The 20,072-nt window shown below is 35.3% G+C and overlaps 1 protein-coding gene across 1 annotated transcript in view; it reads right to left on the bottom strand.

The window, feature by feature from the left end:
* LOC131530863 (GTPase IMAP family member 8-like) overlaps positions 1–18,847 on the bottom strand; it is a 39,701-nt gene extending 20,854 nt beyond the window's left edge. The window contains exon 1 of the mRNA XM_058761348.1: positions 18,758–18,847. The gene's annotated coding sequence lies outside the window, so the exon portion shown is untranslated. The remainder of the gene's footprint in view (positions 1–18,757) is intronic.
* Positions 18,848–20,072: the final 1,225 nt, after the last annotated feature.

Here is a 20,072-nt window from a genome sequence, read left to right as displayed (position 1 = left end):
GAGGTACAGATGTTGGTTTTATTGAAAAGTATATTTGTCACCATTATGGAGAATAACGTTTGTTTTAGTTGGGTGGTTGGCCCTTAAAGTTTTAACATTAGTTTTTCTCTGGCTGCTTTAGCTGTGTTTGTATGGCAAGACAAGCAAGAAAAACTGTGATGATGAAGATATAATCATCAAGTAACGGTCTGATTCTAGAGACTGATTTCTAATGGTACAGATGATGTGATAATAACTTCACATTAATGACACTTGACATCTGAGTGTAAATGTACACATTCAACAATGCAGAAGAATATTAAAATATATTTTTCACAAAATGCTTTGAGCTCCTGCCTCACAAACACACAGACATCAAGAATCAGTGTATGAATCTCAACAACATGCTGCAATGCATTCTGGGTGCAGCACACAAAAGTCAACCATGGTTCCCAGCATGCATTACAGCATGAATTGTGTCACCGTTGTTGAGATTCGTACACTGATTCTTGATGTCTGTGTGTCTGAAAGAGTTGACGGTTAGATACCCAAATTCAGAATTTAGTTTGTTTCAGGATTAGTAATTTGAAAATTTAACCTGTTGATCATAAGCCATTTCCAAACAGTGATGAGCTTGATGAGAAAGACTGCTTTATAATGTTAAAATCTATACTACTATCAATGAACAACTATTATCAGCTGATAATCTTTGAGTCTAACTGTCTTTGCACACAACATGTTTTCTAAATACATTGCGGCAAAAAAAACAAGCACGTAGAGTAGCATAAGAGTCAAGGGCTCTATTAAAGAAAACGTTATTCACCATAATGGTGACTTCAAACCAAACTCTTACTTTCAATAAAACATCAACATCTGAACCTCTGTATTTCTCAATAAGAGCTTCTCTAGACAATCTGACAGAAATAACATCAGTCTGGTTAGTAATGAGTGAAGCTGGTGATGCTGTTTGTGGAGTTGTGTAATCCTCCTCTGCTGAGATCTTCAGAGATTTAATGTCTTTTATTTGCAGTTGTTTTGCAGGCTGTGGCTGGAAGTCAATAGTAGTTGTTGTGTTTCTGCTCGTCTCTTTTTTCTTTAGCAGGTGTTCGTCACTAATGCTCAATCAGTACTAGATTAATCACTTCATTATCAAATGAACTGCAGTGCTGCTTCAGTCTTATTTTTAGCACTCTGTAGTATGCATACTGAGCAGAGTTCATTTCATTGTTTCATCTGGGCTGACCCATGTGGGGCCCTCATGGAAACCGCGGACAAAACTGGCTGGGGCCCAGTTAGATAGCCCAGGTGCCACCCATCTGGGCCCCACATAAGTTTGCTGGCTGGGTAAATATACATGCAAATAAAAAATAAAGGTATCCCTTACACAAGGTAACTCTCGCTATGCATGGAAAGGGATTAAGAATATGACAAATATACCCCATAAGGGAAGATGCAAACCATCTCCGGTGCTGCACGGACGTGAGGAACTGGAGATGGCAAATCAGCTTAACTCATATTACTGTCGTTTTGATAGTGGAGGTGGTGATGCTCTTCCAGTGTTTCCACAAATGGATTTGACACAAATCCTTCGGTAGGTATTAATATTAATGAAACAGAGGTCAGACAGATTTTTACAAAATGTAATCCTCGTAAAAGTCCAGGCCCAGATAAGACATGCGGAAATGTCTTAAAACACTGTGCTGTTCAGTTAGCGCCGGTTTTCACTGATATTTTTAGAGCATCGTATCATTCTGGTATTGTTCCTGTCTTATGGAAAACATCTACAATAATTCCAGTGGCAAAAGTTCCTAAACCCTCAGGATTAAATCATGTTCATCCAATAGCACTTACGTCACTTGTGATGAAGTGTTTTGAACATTTATCTGAAACACAGCATCTTATAGATCCGCTGCAATTCGCATATCAGTCCTTCAGAGGGGTTGAGGATGCAATTTTAACTATACTGCACCTGCTGCATTCATATTTAGAGAAACCAAAAACTCATGCAAAAATTCTGTTTGTGGATTTCTCATCAGCTTTTAACTGTATTTCTCCCAGTATATTAGCTGCTACTTTGGCAAATTAATTTTCATTAGATAGTAGGACGCTTGCCTGGGTGACTAATTTTCTTAGTTTTAGAATTCAGCAGGTTAAAATGGGAGGATCTATTTCAGATAAAATGATTACTTCGGTCGGTGCTCCCCAGGGATGTCTCTTATCTACATTATTATTTATTTGATATACAAATTCCTGTGTGAGTTATTTTAATAACAGACATATTGTAAAGTATGCAGATGACACTGCTTTAGTGAGCCTTTTACATGAGTGGGAGGAAGAACATGGGCCTGTTTTAGATTTCTTTTAATTTGGTGCAAAAATTCAAATCTCCTCTTAAATATCTCCAAAACTAAGGAGATGGTTATCGATTTTAGAGTGAAAGAACAAAGTGTAATCCATCCTACATTAATTAACAGGGAACAAATTCAGATAGTAACAAATTACAAATACCTTGGTATAATGTTTGTTGGACAATAAACTTAGGTGGGATGCATGGACAGACTGTTTAAGCAAAAAGCTGCAACAGAGAATGTACTTTTTAAAGAAATTATTGTCTTTTAATATTGATGGTAGAATGTTGTTGATGTTTTATGGGACCTTTATTGAAAGTATTATGACATTTTTTGTGATCTGTTGGTATGGTAATGCCTCTGAGGCCCAGAAGAGGTCACTGGGGAAGGTGGTAACAACAGCTAGTAAATTTCTAGGAACAAAATTAGGGAGCATAGAGAGTATATATAAAGAAAGAGTGTTAAATAAGGCTAACATTGTTTTGTATGATAAGAGGCATCCTTTATCATATACCTTTGAATTGTTACCATCAGGTCGCAGATATTGTGTTCCTAGATGTTCAAAAAATAGGTTAAAATTTTCATTTATTCCTCAAGTAATTGAGTTTTTAAATCCAATTAAGTTTTAAAGCAAAATAAAATAAACAAACAGAACAAACTGTTTCTCAAACGCATCCTTTACTTTACTGGAGTTCTTTCTGTCTTCGTCTGTCAGAGGCAGCGTACTCATTAACTTGGGTAAAGTTGGTTTTATATTCGCACATTCACAACATTCACACATTTCCGCGTTCAATAACTTTCTAATTATATGTGCAATAAAGTTATTTTTTCAAATTCTAATCAGCGACATCGATTGTATAAAAAAATGTAGTAGGTTGACGATCAAAATGGGCAAGTATTGTTTTAATGTCATATTTACTTGTGAATGTCCGCTGAATGTCCAGTGTAGTGTGATTAACAAAGTAATTGAATGCAGAAGTCTGAATGTGCCAATATAAAACCAACTTTACGCAAGTTGCTCATACAATGGGCGATAAAGATGACGATATAATAACTAAGCGAGCTAACTTCTCTCACTGATACCTGCAGCTATGCGGAATCGCTGAAATCTGCGAATCCAGTTTGGCCAACTGCCAAAATCACTGAAGTCAAAGTTATCAGGCAGGTTTATGGAGAACAATGTATCCATCTTAAATGTTTACCTTGCTGTCATTCAGTGTCGGGACTCTTTTTTCCCCCACAGTTTTGTTTATGTTTTCCCAGAGCTCTGGGACCGATATGGTGTGGGCGAGGTAGGTCTACTTTTGACACCATGTTAAGATATTACAGGTGCATCTAAAAAAATGTGAATATCGTGAATATCGTACTTATTTCAAAAAGTGAAGCTTTCATATATTTTAGATTCATTACATATAAAATAAAATAAAAACATTTCAAAAGATTTTTTGATTGACATTTCAGAAGTTTTTTTGATGATTAGAGCTTACAGCTCATGAAAGTCAAAAATCCAGTATCTCGAAATATTAAAATATTTACATTTGAGTTTCAATTAATGACCATCCCTACAGTATAAATTCCAGTTATCTCTTGTTCTTTAAAACCACAATAACGGGAAAGACTGCTGACTTGGCAATGGTACAGAAGATGAACATTGACGCCCTCCATAAAGAGGGTAAGTCACAGAAGGTCATTACTGAAAGGTGTGGCTGTTCACGGAGTGCTGTATCAAAGCATATTAAATGCAAAGTTGACTGGAAGGAAGAATTTGGGTAGGAAAAGGTGCAGAAGCAACAGGGATGACTGCAAGCTTGAGAATAATGTCAAGCAAAGCTGATTCAAACACTTGTGAGAGCTTCACAAGGAGTGGACTGAAGCTGGAGTCAGTGCATCAAGAGTCACCACGCTCAGACGTCTTCAGGAAAAGAGCTACCAAGCCACTTCTGAACCAGAGACAACGTCAGAAGCATCTTACCTGGGCTGTGGAGAAAAAGAACTGGACTGTTGCTCAGTGGTCAAAAGTCCTCTTTTCAGATAAGAGTAAATTTTGCATTTCATTTGGAAATCGAGGTCTGGAGTCTGGAGGAAGCGTGGATAGGCACAGAATGCAAGCTGCTTGAATCCAGTGTGAAGTTTACGAAAGTCAGTAATGATTTGGGGTGCCGTGACGTCTGCTGGTGTTGGTCCATTGTGTTTTATCAAATCCAAAGTCAATGCCATGTCTACCAGGAGATTTTGGAGTGCTTTATGCTTACATCTGCTGACAAGCTTTATGGAGATACTGATTTCCTTTTCCAGTAGGACTTTCCAGCCCACAGTGCCAAAACCACACAAGTGGTTTGCTGACCATTATATTACTGTGCTTGATTGTACAGCCAACATGCCTGACCTGAACCCCATATGGAATCTATGGGATATTTTCAAGAGAAAGATGAGAAACAGTCAGTGTTGGGCAAGATACTTGGAAAATGTAGTGAGCTAAGCTAACAGTTACTCCTCATTAAATGAAGATTCACTACACTGAAGCTACAGCCCTGGGAAATGTAGCAAGCTAAGCTACAGCAACATGGCAAAAGTAGTACTACATACAAGCTATTTAAAAAAAAAAAAAAAAAAATTCTATTGAACCAACATCATACCAAGTCAATGCTCCCTCAGTGATCAATAAAACTGACAGTCAAGCAGATAGACAGGCATGTTCAGTTTAATTGTTTATTCAACAACTGTTCCAAACCAATTTGCCAACATAATCAGTATCAAATACAGGGCCGGATTGTCCTCAAATTGTGACATAGGCAAAATAAATTTTTGCTGTCAGTCGGAAAACTCCTATTGGTAGTTGGTATTGTGGCTTTATTGTATACAGATATATTTATATAAATGGTAACACTTCACAATAAGGTTCAGTAGTTAACATTAGTTAACTAGAGTAGTTAACATTTACTAAGAATGAACAATACTTCTGCAGCATTTATCTTAATGTTAATTTCAACATTTACTAATGCATTATTAAAATCAAAAGTTGTTTGTTAACATTTGTTAATGCACTGAACTAACATGAACTACCAATGAACGACTGTATTTTCATTAACTAACATTAACAAAGATTAATAAATACTGTAATGAATGTATTTATACATTGTATGCTCATGTTAGGTAATCCATTAGCTAACATTAATGAAATCGTATTGTATAGTGTTACCAAATAGATGTATAGGCCTACAGATAGACTTCGTTTATTTGCATCGTTGCATGTGTCATTAGATATTAATATAAACATTTCACCAAAATCAAGCTCAAATAAGCTTTTGACCAGCAAATGTTGGTTTTTTTTTTGGTTTTTTCTGACTCGTGTCCCATTTTCCCCAGTTTTCTGTCATAATGTAGACGTTCAGTTTTTTTTTCAGTTATTTGGCCAAAGTATCATATTATGAAAGATTCAGCGCTTTGCACGAGCTATTTGGCTGTGACTTGACAACAAATGCTAGACTAAGAAACTCTTCTCCGCTCCTCAAATACAAAAAAAAAAAAAAAGCATTAGCCTTTATAAATAGTGTTTTTTGAGCAAAGAAACCGCTGTACTTATTCAATGAGCTGCTCTTTATTTACCTTCAGACTGCAAACAAGCTGAGATGCTCTAAACTGCACGCCGCACTTCATTGACGAGAGAGGCGGGAGGAATAATGAGGTTTGACTGACAGTTTGAGGAGCCAATGGCGTTACGAGCTTTAGTGGCGGAGGCGTCACTTACTGATCCAGGATCAGTGATCATCTGTAGCAGTTATATTTCTGATTTGATCTTGAGTTTTACAATGCTTTGGATAATGTAACGTTAGCTTTTGTTGATGCAAAAAAAGAGCTTCGCTACTGAAAAGCTATTTAATTCAGAAAGCAGCGACACTACCACCACGCTACTGAGAAATGTAGTTAAACTAGTAGCGTCACTACTTGTAGTGATGCTGCTGCCCAACACTGGAAACAGTCAGTCCAACAATACAGACGAGTTGAAGGCTCAAGTGCCTCTGTAGTGCCACAAGATGATTGCTTCCATGCCACACCTCACTGATGTGAGTCATGATTGAGTGCATACTTTAAAAAACTTGAGCCTTTCTGTTCTGAAAATTGTATTTTAATTGATCTTAGGAAATATTCTAATATTCTGAAATACTGGATTTTGACTTTCATGAGCTGTAAGCTCCAATCATCAAAATTAAAAAAAAAAAAAAAAAAACTTTTGAAATGTTTTACTTTACATGTAATGATTCTAAAATATATGAAGGTTTCACTTTTTGAAATAAGTTTCAAGAAAAAAATAACTTTTTTATGATATTCTAATTTTTTTAGATGCACCTGTATATTAATCCCGCTAAGGAACTGACAGGAGACCAATTGGTCTCATAGCGAGCAACTTTACAGACTCAACTCTCCCCCTGCACATGCACCATGTACAACCAATCATCCTATCACTACAACGATCATCATATACTTATGACTTGCCCCATTTTTATAAATCTGTTTTTGTAAATGAAATTGCCAATGAATGACTCTCTCACTTTGGTGTTCATCTACAGCAGCTAGCTCCACCTGCTGGTGAGGAAGACGAACATGCATCAGTGATCTACTGCTATTCCTGGATGTGCAGAGTTGAATTTTCTGTTGAATTTGAACTACTTAATTTGTAAAGTGAAATAAAATGAACCGAAAATTGCCTGTTGAATTTTATTGGTTGTATTTTAAACAGACCAAATATTTTGGAAGTGAAATCTGAAAAGTGAATATGGATTATTTATTTATTTTAATAATAAAATGAATGTGAAATGTTTTGAATTGAAATATTCACAGCTTAAATATACAACCCTGTCAAATTTCAGCCTATGAAAATGCAATTCCTAAAAATACAATACATTAAAATGCAAGCATGTTTAATGCAATGCATATATGATTATTATTTATTTATTTATTTGGTAACACTTTACAATAAGGTTCATTAGTTAAACATTAGTTAATGTATTAACTAACATGAACTAACCATGAGCAATACATTTGTTACTGTATTTATTAATCTTCGCTAACGTTAGTTAATAAAAATACAGATGTTCATTGTTAGTTCATGTTATTTCACAGTGCATTAACTAATGTTAACAAGATTTTAATAATGTATTAGTAAATGTTGAAATTAACATTAACAAAGATTAATAAACGCTGTGTAAGTGCAGTTTATTATTAGTTAATGTTAAGTAATGTAGTTAACTAATGAACCTTATTGTAAAGTGTTACCATTTATTTTAATTAGTGCAATTCAACAAGCTTTTTATTTCAAATACGTCATTATTTTACTTCAATACTGGTCGATTAATGGTCAATTAAATTGGTGAAAGATGTAGCGGTAAATGTGCAAGAGAGCATTAATAAGATCCAGAAAAAAATTGTTTCTTGCTGCACATACAAGAGCTCAAGTGAAGAAAGGACCGCCAGATCAAGAACATCGAAGACCACCAGTGCAGTTATCCGAAATCTGGTGGATGAAAAATGGTTCACCAATCTGACTCATTTGGTTATGTCAGTTGCATGGGCCGGGAGGGCAGCAAAGAAGTTTGATATACTCCCAGCCAGGGGCGTAAATTTCATCTAACAGTAGGGGGGGACAAGAAACATAAAATTTCTCAAGAGCAATTTTTGAAGGGGACACAAATAATACAGCCAAAATTGTACTTGTAAGGATAGATATGTGTACTCAGCATGTGTGCATAGCTTGGAGACCGTGTTTAAATATGAGTTCGGTTCATGGCTCACCACGCAGTCATATTATAATTATTATTTTGCGTCCTCTATAGTATTTTAGGTTTCGTCTGAAACCAAGTACGTCTCTTTAGATATTCAACCGCATTAAGCCCACTGATCTGCCACTTAACATATTGAGCAAAACCCAACACATCGGTCTATAATAGCCTAATATCAGTTCACACACAGCTTATCGCCATGTTAGTTGGAGTGGGTGACAAGCTACGGTATTAAACTTGTTAACCTTATAATCGCTCATAGAAAATACATCGGATATCATAATTTTTTTGTGATGACTAATTTATTAATGATCCAGCATCATCTGTATTAAAGAGAAATAATCATTTCACCCGATGTTTAAAGAGAATACAATAGCCTTGACAGTTTAAGTTACTTACACATAACTAACTGTTACTGAGGAACACAATTATTTTAAGTATATGTCCATTATACTATTTTCAATACACAGAGTTGCTTGTAATTATATTTTCAGAAATCATGGTTAATTTTACTGCAGTTCAAGGATATGACACTCACGTCAGTCAATAAGATGACCTAATGTCCGGTCCGGATCCGTAATCCTTATCTGTTCCAGATCCACTGCGCTGTGCAAGTGGACTCCGATACGGACCCGTTTTGCGGATCCGTTCCAGAACTTGTGGTACCTTTGGGGCGGATCCGATCCGGAGTCATTTTGCTATCTGGGCTGTCACTGTAAACTGGCCTGTCAATCATCTTGTCACAGTTAACATCCTCCACATTTCATTTCATTTAACTTCCTATTGGATTGGAGAGAAAATTAGTAGCTCTCTGATCTGCCAGTCGCGGGTCTTTCTCTGCTCATATTTTCTGCATAATGATGCATTTAAAAGTTAACGACCAAATGGATGTTTAAGTTCACATTGCTGTTGCAGATGAAATTTAACACAGATAACAATAATAAATATTTTTTTACCAGGTTAAATGCTGATTATTAGTAACTCAAACCCCTTTTTGTAAACCTCTCTACCTAAACGTCGATCGTGCTCATCCGCCACGTTTGTAGTTTTTCTTTAACACGTTTTATATGTGTTTGTAGTTCTGGACCGAATCCTTCGCCAAAGCGCAATGGATTAGTTTTATTTTAGGTTTTGATGTCCTTAAGAATATATATTTGCAGTATAAGCACCAAAAACCCTCTCAATATATTTTTACAGCTCCTCTTTCAGGAGCTCTGCTAAAAACTGGTTGATTTTGGCCTGTCTAATTAATATTCATGAGCCTCTCTTCTGATTGGCTTGTTGTTTTCTGAGTAACGCACGGTCAGGTTTGCAAAATTGTAGTTTTTAGTGCCAAAGTAAAAATGTTTATGAAGATTTTGTTTCTCTCTATTTTAATTTGAGGCCATGCAAACATGCAAAACAATTTAGCTGTGTTATGGCTGCTTGGGGAAGGGATAGTTATAGCAGATCATTAAAAATGTAACAACCAACACTTTATGATGATTCCAATGAGAGTCCTGTTATCCAATCACATTCTCTGTGTCTTTTTTTAATTCTTTTTTTTTTTTTTTTTTTAAGCACATGTATGTGGTTTCCATCATAGTTTTTGCACATTTCGTCTTATTGGAACAAAATGATCAGCCTCAACTGAACACATACATTTCTGGTTATGTGCATCTTACAGTTTCCAGCCAGCATTCTTTTTATGTGATAATCCATAACAATAGGTGACATTTAGGGTAACATGGGTGAAGATGCCCCCTTAAGAACAATATTAATTTGCTTTTAAACTATAAGTATAAAAGTAAGGTAACACTTTACAATAAGGCGTCATTTGGATTATGGGCAATTTTAGCCATTAGAGTGTGCATGAATCCACACTTAAAAAAATCGACCTGAAATACCATCCGGGGACTTGTGGCGTACTCTTTTCAACATACTATGCTTTGGGACACACTTATTGTAATCTCACATACTATTTAGGATGGATAGTATGAACATTGGGACGCAGGGCATGAATCATTTTTGCGGTTATTGGTTCCCAGACAGCAACATAGTGTTGGTCAGATCCGCCCATATCTGGCCCGCGTGAAATCCATGCGGGCCAGATGTGGGCCGGATCTGGGCCGACACTGCTTGCTGTCTGGGTTCAATTGATTTGAAGCTTTGAAAAGATTAGTTTCTGCCATCATCACTACACAGAACTACTGGCTCTTAAAATCACTTTTATTATAATCAATACAACTAATAATACAACATTTATTTAAGAAAAAAAAAAAAGTCAAGGGTCAAGAGCCCATCTAAAGCAAACACTCATCTCTAAAATGTTTACTTCGAATGAAACAATAAATAAACATCTAAACCTTAATTAATTAATTAATTAATTCTCAATAAGATCTTCTGTAGATGTCTGACAGAAATAAAGTCAGTCTGGTTATTAATAAGTGGAGCTGGTGATGCTGTTTGTGGGGTTGTTTAATCAGATCTTGAGATATTTAATGTATTTTATTTCAGTTGATTTCATCTAAGCATGTGTCTAAAGTCAGTTGTTGTTCTTGTGTTTCTCTTTTCTTCAGTGATTATATTTGTTAACAGCAGGTGTTCATCACTAATGCTCAATCAGCACTTAATTAATCACTTAATTATTTAACTGCAATGTATATCTTCTTTTAGTGAACTCAACTGAAATAAGTTCAGTATACTCATAACTAAAAGCGGTTAAAGGTCCCATATTGTACACCATTCTGGAGTTTTATTTTAGGTTTTGATGTCCTTAAGAATATATATTTGCGGTATAAGCGCCAAAAACCCTCTCAATATATTTTTACAGCTCCTCTTTCAGGAGCTCTGCTAAAAACTGGTTGATTTTAGCCTGTCTAATTAATATTCATGAGCCTCTCTTCTGATTGGCCTGTTGTTTTCTGAGTGACGCACGGTCAGGCCAACCACAGGTAACTAGTTAGGGCCGACGTCACAATTACGTCACAGCGCTAGCTGGAAGCAAATCAATGGGAAAACTGGAGGCGGCCTATTCAAACCAGCGCAGATTCGGCTACATCAGGAGCTTAAGATATCATCTTGTTGTGATGTTGGGTGCCAGAATCGATGTAATAAAGCCTCAAATTAGAAATTTGATCGCATACCTACTGCCACTGCCAGACAAAAAAAATCGACGACTGCTGTGGTTAAACGTAATAAACCGAGCAGACTGGACAGAAACGATCGTCAAAAATGCTCGTGTTTGCAGCGCACACTTGTTAACAGAAAAGGTTCAATAAAGTATTGTCTTTTGTTGTTATGAGTCTGTCTAAAGATTTCTTGCATCTCACGACTATGTCGTGTATGAAATAATGTCTGTGTGCATGTGTGTAAAACAACAAACTGACGATTTATAATCATTTGTAATTGTATATAACTGTGGCTGGAGGATGGATGGGACGGTGGGCGGTGCTCAGAGTGGTGACTGAAGGCGGTGACTGAGTAGTTCGGACGTCACATTTTTACGGAAGTCACAAGGGTTCATGAAAAATCACAGCTACTTTATGCAGGCTGTGTGCACTTTACTGTGGACTGACTGTTTTGAAACTTATATGGTTGTTACATAGCCCCTAGACCTCAGTTATCATGAACAAAGCCAGGGAATTTCAGTTTTGACAATATGGGACCTTTAAGGTAGTTGGTTTCCTGGTTTGAGTTACCCTATCTTGTTGGATTTAACAGTGGTAGGCATAAGTGGAGTTGGGGTGTGCACTGGCCCCCCAGACGAGAGTCAATCATGATTTTGTCTGAGCTATGAAAAATTAAAGAATTCATATTTTCTCATTTTATTTTTATTATCTTATTATTTTAGTGGATAGAATAAATACGTTTTAGGCTAAATTAATTTCAATTTAAGCCCCGTCGAGTCACGACTCATGATTCTCAACTTGTCGTGATAGAGAGGACTCTCTTTTCGTTATTTTCCCGCTTTAGCAAGTTAACTGCAAGGGCAGCTGAAACTTACATTGGGTGGTGGTCTAATAAATTTAAGCACTGTAGATTGATGGCAGAATTAAGCAATAGGTGAACATGAATATGACTTTAAAAAGGAGAAGACAAAAGAGTCATAGTATAAATTATACATATGCATAATGATTGGCAAATGCCTCAAAGTAGTGCAGTATGGAAAGATGTAACACTGGATGTGAGTTCAAGTCAATTATAACACTTCATACAATATTCAGTGCTACTTCATGGTATTAACTTCATGAAAATTTAGACAAATTGCAATTCATAAAAGCACCTGTAGCAAGACAATACAGTGTGTGGTCAGCTGTTGCTAGGCAGATTTCATACTTGAACGTTCTGTTAGTTTTCAGATGTAGAGACAAACCTATGTATCGCTAGCCATACATTAATAAAGTTTTTCAATTACATGAGTGATTGATTCTTCACCTTGTGTGTTTGCAACTTGAATCTGTCAACAAATCCATTAGACCGAGAGTTTTGTAATGCAGGGTCAGCTGTAACGTTAGTTTGACAAGTCAGAAAAGAGCTGTGATGATCTCATCAATATCATACACTCCCCTCTCATTTTTGAGCTCACGGGAGAAGTGACTATGAGCAAAATTGTAGTTTTTATTGCCAAAGTAAAAATGTTTATGAAGATTTTGTTTCTCTCTATTTTAATTTGAGGCCATGCAAACATGCAAAACAATTTAGCTGTGTTGGGGAAGGGATAGTTATAGCAGATCATTAAAAATGTAACAACCAACACTTTATGATGATTCCAATGAGAGTCCTGTTATCCAATCACATTCTCTGTGTCTTTTTTTTATTTATTTATTTTTTTTTAAAGCACATGTATGTGGTTTCCATCATAGTTTTTGCACATTTCGGCTTATTGGAACAAAATGATCAGCCTCAACTGAACACATACGTTTATGGTTATGTGCATCTTACAGTTTCCAGCCAGCATTCTTTTTATGTGATAATCCATAACAATAGGTGACATTTAGGGTAACATGGGTGAAGATGCCCCCTTAAGAACAATATTAATTTGCCTTTAAACTATAAGTATAAAAGTAAGGTAACACTTTACAATAAGGTGTCATTTGTTAACGTTAGTTAAGGTATTAACTAACATGAACAAACAATGAACAATGCATTTATTACACTTTTTATTATCTTATAATAGATAATGAAAATACAATTGTTCATTGCTTATTCATGTTAGTTCACAGTGCATTAACTGTTAATGAACACAACTTGTGATTTTAATAATGCATTAGTAAATGCTGAAATGAACATTAACTAAGATTAATAAATGCTGTAAAAGTACTGTTCATTCTTAGTTCATGTTTACTAATGTTGTTAACTAATTTTAACTAATGAACCTTAAGTGTTATCAAAAGTAATAATATTACAGTATATATTAGTTTTGCATGTGCAGGATGATGATGTATCAGCCAACATGTTAATATAGGAATATAAATATTTATTAATTTAGTTGTTATAGCACAAAATGCCAAATATTAAGTGTAAGTCGGGGCATGAAGGCCCCCTGGATAAACCTTTGCAGAATGTATAAATGACTTTTTAAATCACTCTTTAATCAATCAACAATTCTATTTAAAATGTTATTTTGACAGTTTAGTTAAATAATTGAATATGACAACATTAATCATAGTTTAGTGCAGTTTACATCATTCACTATATTCACAACTGATTCTTGGTTCTTCAGTAGCCTAAAGTTATTGCACCCCGTGCACTCACTATCATCTATCACAATCTCATGGTGTGAATCTCATAATTCATATAGCTTACAGAGTTTTTTTAATAATATGTTTAACAGACAATAATTACACAATGTAATTATCATAACAAAATTATGATTTTGTGAACCAACAACATCAGCATCAGAGCGCTGGGTCTCTTAATCACACATCACTTTATTTTAATATTAATCGAATTGGACCCAGGATGATTCTGAAAGAATACTCTGCTGTTGCTGTGGTAACAAAACTAGTGCGCATCTGATTGACACATAAACTGCATGCTCTTATACCAGTGGTGTTTTTTTTATTTTGTGGATATTTCAGCTATCAGCATGATTTGTACATTCAGTTGAACAACATTAATTTAAAGTTAAAACCCTCATCCGTCCCTCGGGTCAAATTGACCCAAAACTGATTTTCAAATATTTTTTTTTGAAAATCGAGCGTTGATCGTTATGATCCGAGACTTCAGGACTTTTGTCGCACTTGCACCGGGAAGACACACAAAAAAATTGGAGCAGATTCGAAGATGTTAAGTGGGTGTGAAAAAAAAAGAGTCCCTCGTGGGTCAATATGACCCGAAGCCAAAAAAGACTAGAATTCATGAAAAAACTGCAGGTTTTTTAATTGAATTTTGTCACACTTGAGAACGGAGCTTTTTTTGACCATACAAAATCTGACACAATCCAGGAAAGATGCATACCCAAATGAAGGGCTGAGACTGCAGAATGTCCCCAATGCAGAAAAAACTCACATATCCATACACACAGGTACACAAACACACACATGGTACACACACTCCCATAGACATACATTATAACATAAATAATGTTTCTGCTGGGAAATGAATATTATTTTGACTTTTTTGTTGACCAAACACAGTTAAATTTGAATGATGAGGTGAAGACCAATCATTTGATACCATTTTTATATTTTTAAATTTATCTTTTATATTTATTACATATTTATGAAAATGTATGGATATGCATGTGTTTGGATTAAAATACAGTATAAATTTATATATATATATATATTTTTTTTTTACAAAATATTGTTTTTGCAATGCTTTTATATATATCTGAAAGCCTTGAGATACATCTGAAAGCTAAATGTGGTGTAGTTTTCAAGATTTATCTTTCTGAGCTCAGTTGAGAATCTCCATAGGGTTCAATAGGCCCATCTGGTGGCTGAAACTATAAATGCAGTTTTTTGTCATTTTTTTCCAGCCAGATGGCCTCAGAGACACTCAGTGACCTAGTTCCTGATGGATAATGATGTATAAAGTAGAAATTGTGTCTTTGTTTGTTTGTTTTTTTGGTGAAAAAAATGTATGCAAATATGCTAATTTTCATGAAAAAATCTGGAATTTATGGAAAATAAAATAAAAATCTCCACAAATTATAACAAAACCTACATAAATAATTAGAAACAAATAAATAAATAATTTAAAAAAAAAAAAGAAAAAAAAATTTTGGACTGAAAAAAAAAAAAGTGTAACGTTGAGGGTCTTTGGGTCAATTTGACCCACAAGGGACACTTTGGTTATAGGTTCGGGAGGGACGGATGAAGGGTTAAAGACTGTCCACGGCGACTCAGGATGCTGTTCCAAATCCTGCTGCACCACAGAGTGCCATTTACATAGTTTACCAAAAACCCAAAACAATCACATTATATTTGTCCCAAATCATTGTTGATGTTCATGACTTTATCCTAGGCTGAACGATTGTGTATCTTTCCACACAACGTTTGTCTTTCTGTTCATATCTTTATATAGGGAGCTAATAAATAGATTGCGCTTTCTCTTTCCGTTTGCTCTGTATTGTCAAACAAACACCGTACTTTAAACTCATCGAAGCAACTGTGTTCATTCCTGAAGTGGACTTTTATATTAGCTGTTTTGGACTGCTGTCTTGAATTGGGTGCAATACCTGTGAGTTGTACCTGTGAGCGCTGTGCTTCTCGTCCGGTGTGTGACTACGCACATGTATTAAATAGCGTCCCTGAGAGCGCGCAGTTTTCTAACGTATTTAGTTAGGAAATAATATTTAATCAATGATATGACGTTTCAGATGCGACTGAAATGACAAAAACAAATACATATTTATTTAATTATTTGATCAAAATTATTGCTAGGGACAGTTTGGTAGTGGCTGGATATATTTGGGTAAAGTTGGTTTTATATTCGCACACTATTGCATTCAATTACTTTAAGCACACTACATTGGACATTCAGCGGACATTCACAAGTAAATATGACATTAAAACAATACTTGCCCATTTTGATCGATTGTGAAAAAAATGTAGTAGGTTACAATGATGTCACTGATTAGAATTTGCAAAAAATAACTTTATTGCACATATAATTAGAAAGTTATTGAACGTGGAAATGTATGAATGTTGTGAATGTGCGAATATAAAACCAACTTTACCCAAGTGCTGGATATTGGTAGGGACACGTCCGTAGCGTCCCCCCCCCCGCCTCCCGCCTCCACTCCCGCCCCCCCCCTAATTCTACGCCCCTTCTCTATCTCAGTGTCATTTATGTGAGGAACAGGGCGGGCACCAGTTTGCTTTCGATTGTATTTGGTGTAGATGTGTACAGAAAGGGTGTCCAAAATGCATTCTATGTTTCGTGAACAACAAAAACATGAATTTGTGAAAAAGGTGACGTCATGTGCATGCGTATTACATTTCTGCTCAGTGTTTCTTCATCGCCAACTACTGGCCTGGCATGCATACTATTCATTAGCATAGAGGTTTTTTTGTTTTTTTTTCGACCAGTGAAATCAATATTTTTGTTTCAATTTTACTTAATTTTTTTGTGCTATTTTACTCATTTTGAATAGTTAATTTGTAATCATCTCATTTCATTAATTCTAATTAATTTGTATGTGTTGAATTTAATAATATTGCTTGTAATCTGTTGACACAATTGTATTGAGTAAATATACTGTATCACTCAATTTTATTGAGTAAATATAGTGTATCACTCAATTGTATTGAGTAAATATAGTGTATCACTCAATTTTATTGAGTAAATATAGTGTATCACTCAATTGTATTGAGTAAATATAGTGTATCACTCAATTTTATTGAGTAAATATAGTGGATCACTTTTTACAGTGCACAATGTAATTATCATAACAAAATTATGATTTTGTGAACCAACAACATCAGCATCAGAGCGCTGGGTCTCTTAATCACACATCACTTTATTTTAATATTAATCGAATTGGACCCAGGATGATTCTGAAAGAATACTCTGCTGTTGCTGTGGTAACAAAACTCGTGCACATCTGATTGACACATAAACTGCATGCTCTTGGTGTTTTTTTATTTTGTGGATATTTCAGCTATCAGCTTGATTTGTACATTCAGTTGAACAACATTCATTTAAAGTTAAAGACTGTCCGCGGCGACTCAGGATGCTGTTCCAAATCCTGCTCCAAATCCTGCTGCATCACAGAGTGCCATTTACATAGTTTACCAAAAAAAAAAAACACACACAAAAAAAAAACAATCACCATATATTTGTCCAAAATTATTGTTGATGTTCATGACTTTATCCTAGATTGTGTATCTTTCCGCACAACGTTTGTCTTTCTGTCCATATCTTTATATAGGGAGCTGTAACAATAGATCGCGCTTTCTCTTTCCGTTTGCTCTGTATTGTGAAACAAACACCGTACTTTAAACTCATCGATGCAACTTTGTTCATTCCTGAAGTGGGCTTTTATATTAGCTGTTTTGGACTGCTTGTTTTGAATTTGGTACAATACCCCTGAGTTGTACTTGTGAGCGCTGTGCTTCTCATCCGGTGTGTGACTGCGCACATGTATTAAATACGCGTCCCTGAGAGCGCGCAGTTTTCTAACTTATTTACTTTAACTTGTTAGGTAATATCAATGCGGTATCATGAAAATACGTATAAATATTACGCCAAAAAAACCCCGAAATCTCGTGGTATTGATATGCAAAAATGGACTTTGGCGTGTCTATGCTACGCGCATTTTTGGCGTGCATATGATCCGAAATTTGTTGGCGTGCATATGATACGCAGTTTTCGCGTACATATGATACGCATCTACACAACAACCCTAATCCTACCCATCAGGTAGCATAGACACGCCAAAGTCCATTTTTGCGTATCAGTGCCACGAGTTTTCGTTTTTATTTGGCGTACGCACTTTCATGAGATTGGGTTGCAATGATATGACGTTTCAGATGCGTCTGAAATGACAAAAACAAATACATATATTTAATTATTTGATCAAAATTCTTGCTAGTGTGAAGTTGTTTGTTTAATATCCATTGTATTCTTTTTCTGGATGTTTTTGCCAAGGACTTTTATTTTGATGTTGCGTCCTCCAAGGGGGAGTGAGGGAAGAGAGTAGAGTGTGGCGGGCACGGAGACTAGTTGCTCTCCTCCCCAGTTCTAGGGCTTTGCTCAATAAAAGTTACTAGCCGTCGATATTTCCAAGTCCATCGTCTTTATTCACATCAACCCACGGGCAGCTAAAACCCCACGCCTTACACTAGTTTGGTAGTGGCTGGATATTGGTAGGGACACGTCCCTAGCGTCCCTTCTACGCCCCTTCACTATCTCAGTGTTCTTTACATGAGGAACAGGGCGGGCACCAGTTTACTGTCGCTTGTTTGCTTTCGATTCTATTTGGTGTAGATGTGTACAGAAAGGGTGTCCAAAACGCGTTCTATGTTTCATTAGAACTTCATTAGAACATATAAATGGGACATCTTTATATAATTGAATGTTCTTTTTTGGCTTCAACTAGGAATAAACTCCAGTAAAGAGAACTATGATACTTATTAAAGTTCGCCTCAGTCACACAATCGCTGCTGATATTAATGTTTCCACTAGCCTACTTAATATAACAAAGGGAGTCGTTAACCTTACCTGTCTGACTGGCGAGATACAAGCGAAAATGCTGGAGCCTTGCGCTGATGAAAGACTTGACAGAGATGGTCTGAGATTTCTGCTTTCGATTTCAAATTTAAATGATGGAGCTTAACAATGTTGAAAGGTGGAGCAAATATGAGTGTTAACCGGGGCTATAAACTCCTCAGATCACGGTTACAACAATACTCTCTATAACAAAAACTTGAATTTCCTAACTTTAGAAAGTATACAAGGGATCAGTTGTTAGAGCTATCCCACATGATAAAAATACTATAGTAATTTACAGTAAATACTATAGTGTTTTTAAACCACAGTATTTATAATATATATATATATATATATATATATATATATATATATATATATATATATATATATACACACACATATATATATATATAATAAGTGTATTATACTGTATACAGTACCGCCGCTCGCTATACGCAGAGTACGCAGTTTGCATAGGGCACCATCTCCCAGGGGCACCATCCCAGTTGCTCAAAAAAAAAAAAACCTTTTGTTCCATATTAATATTAAAATTAACATACACATATGCATATACATAAAATATAAACATACATCATTATAAAAATGCATTTTAAGGTGAGCGAGAGCACACCTGCCGCTAGCACCTCATGTTTGTGGCTGAATGCAAATGATCATAATTGATGGACAACTATATATATATATATATATATATATATATATAGTATATACTCAGAGTTTCCAAGTTCTCTTACGAAAATTAGCCATGGTTTCACAACCAATAAAACCAAAAATCATGGTTATTGTAGCCATGGTAACAAATCAACCATGGTTTTGTTACTTCAAATAATAGTTAGAATATATATATATATATATATATATATATATATATATATTATTATTATTATTTTTATTTTTATTTTTTTGTGGTTATAAAAGCAGACCTAAGCCAACAACAGCCTTTAAAATGACTTAAAATGCATTATATTAAAATGAGGTAATAATGATTGGTAAATTAAAAATTATATGGTTTCGTTGAATAATACTGTTAAAATACATAATGTAATACAAAATTTATGTACATTACATATTGTTACAAATGCCTGTAAAGGCGCCAAAGGCCTGGTAATTGCTGTTACATTTACAGGACGATCAAACTTTAATACTGTCCAAACATTTAGGCTAATTCAAATATCCACTTTATCATTTTTGGCCACCTTTTTAGATGACACAGCCTCTATAATTTCTTCAACAAAAACATGTGGACATCACAAAAATTAACCATGGTTTTATCGTACAATGTAAAACCCAACAGTTAGGGTAACTC

Source organism: Onychostoma macrolepis, chromosome 22, assembly GCF_012432095.1.
Source record: "Onychostoma macrolepis isolate SWU-2019 chromosome 22, ASM1243209v1, whole genome shotgun sequence".
In the NCBI taxonomy this organism is placed as follows: Eukaryota; Metazoa; Chordata; class Actinopteri; order Cypriniformes; family Cyprinidae; genus Onychostoma; species Onychostoma macrolepis.
The sequence above is the reverse complement of the archived record's forward strand: the minus strand, read 5'-3'. Positions and strand labels throughout refer to the sequence as shown.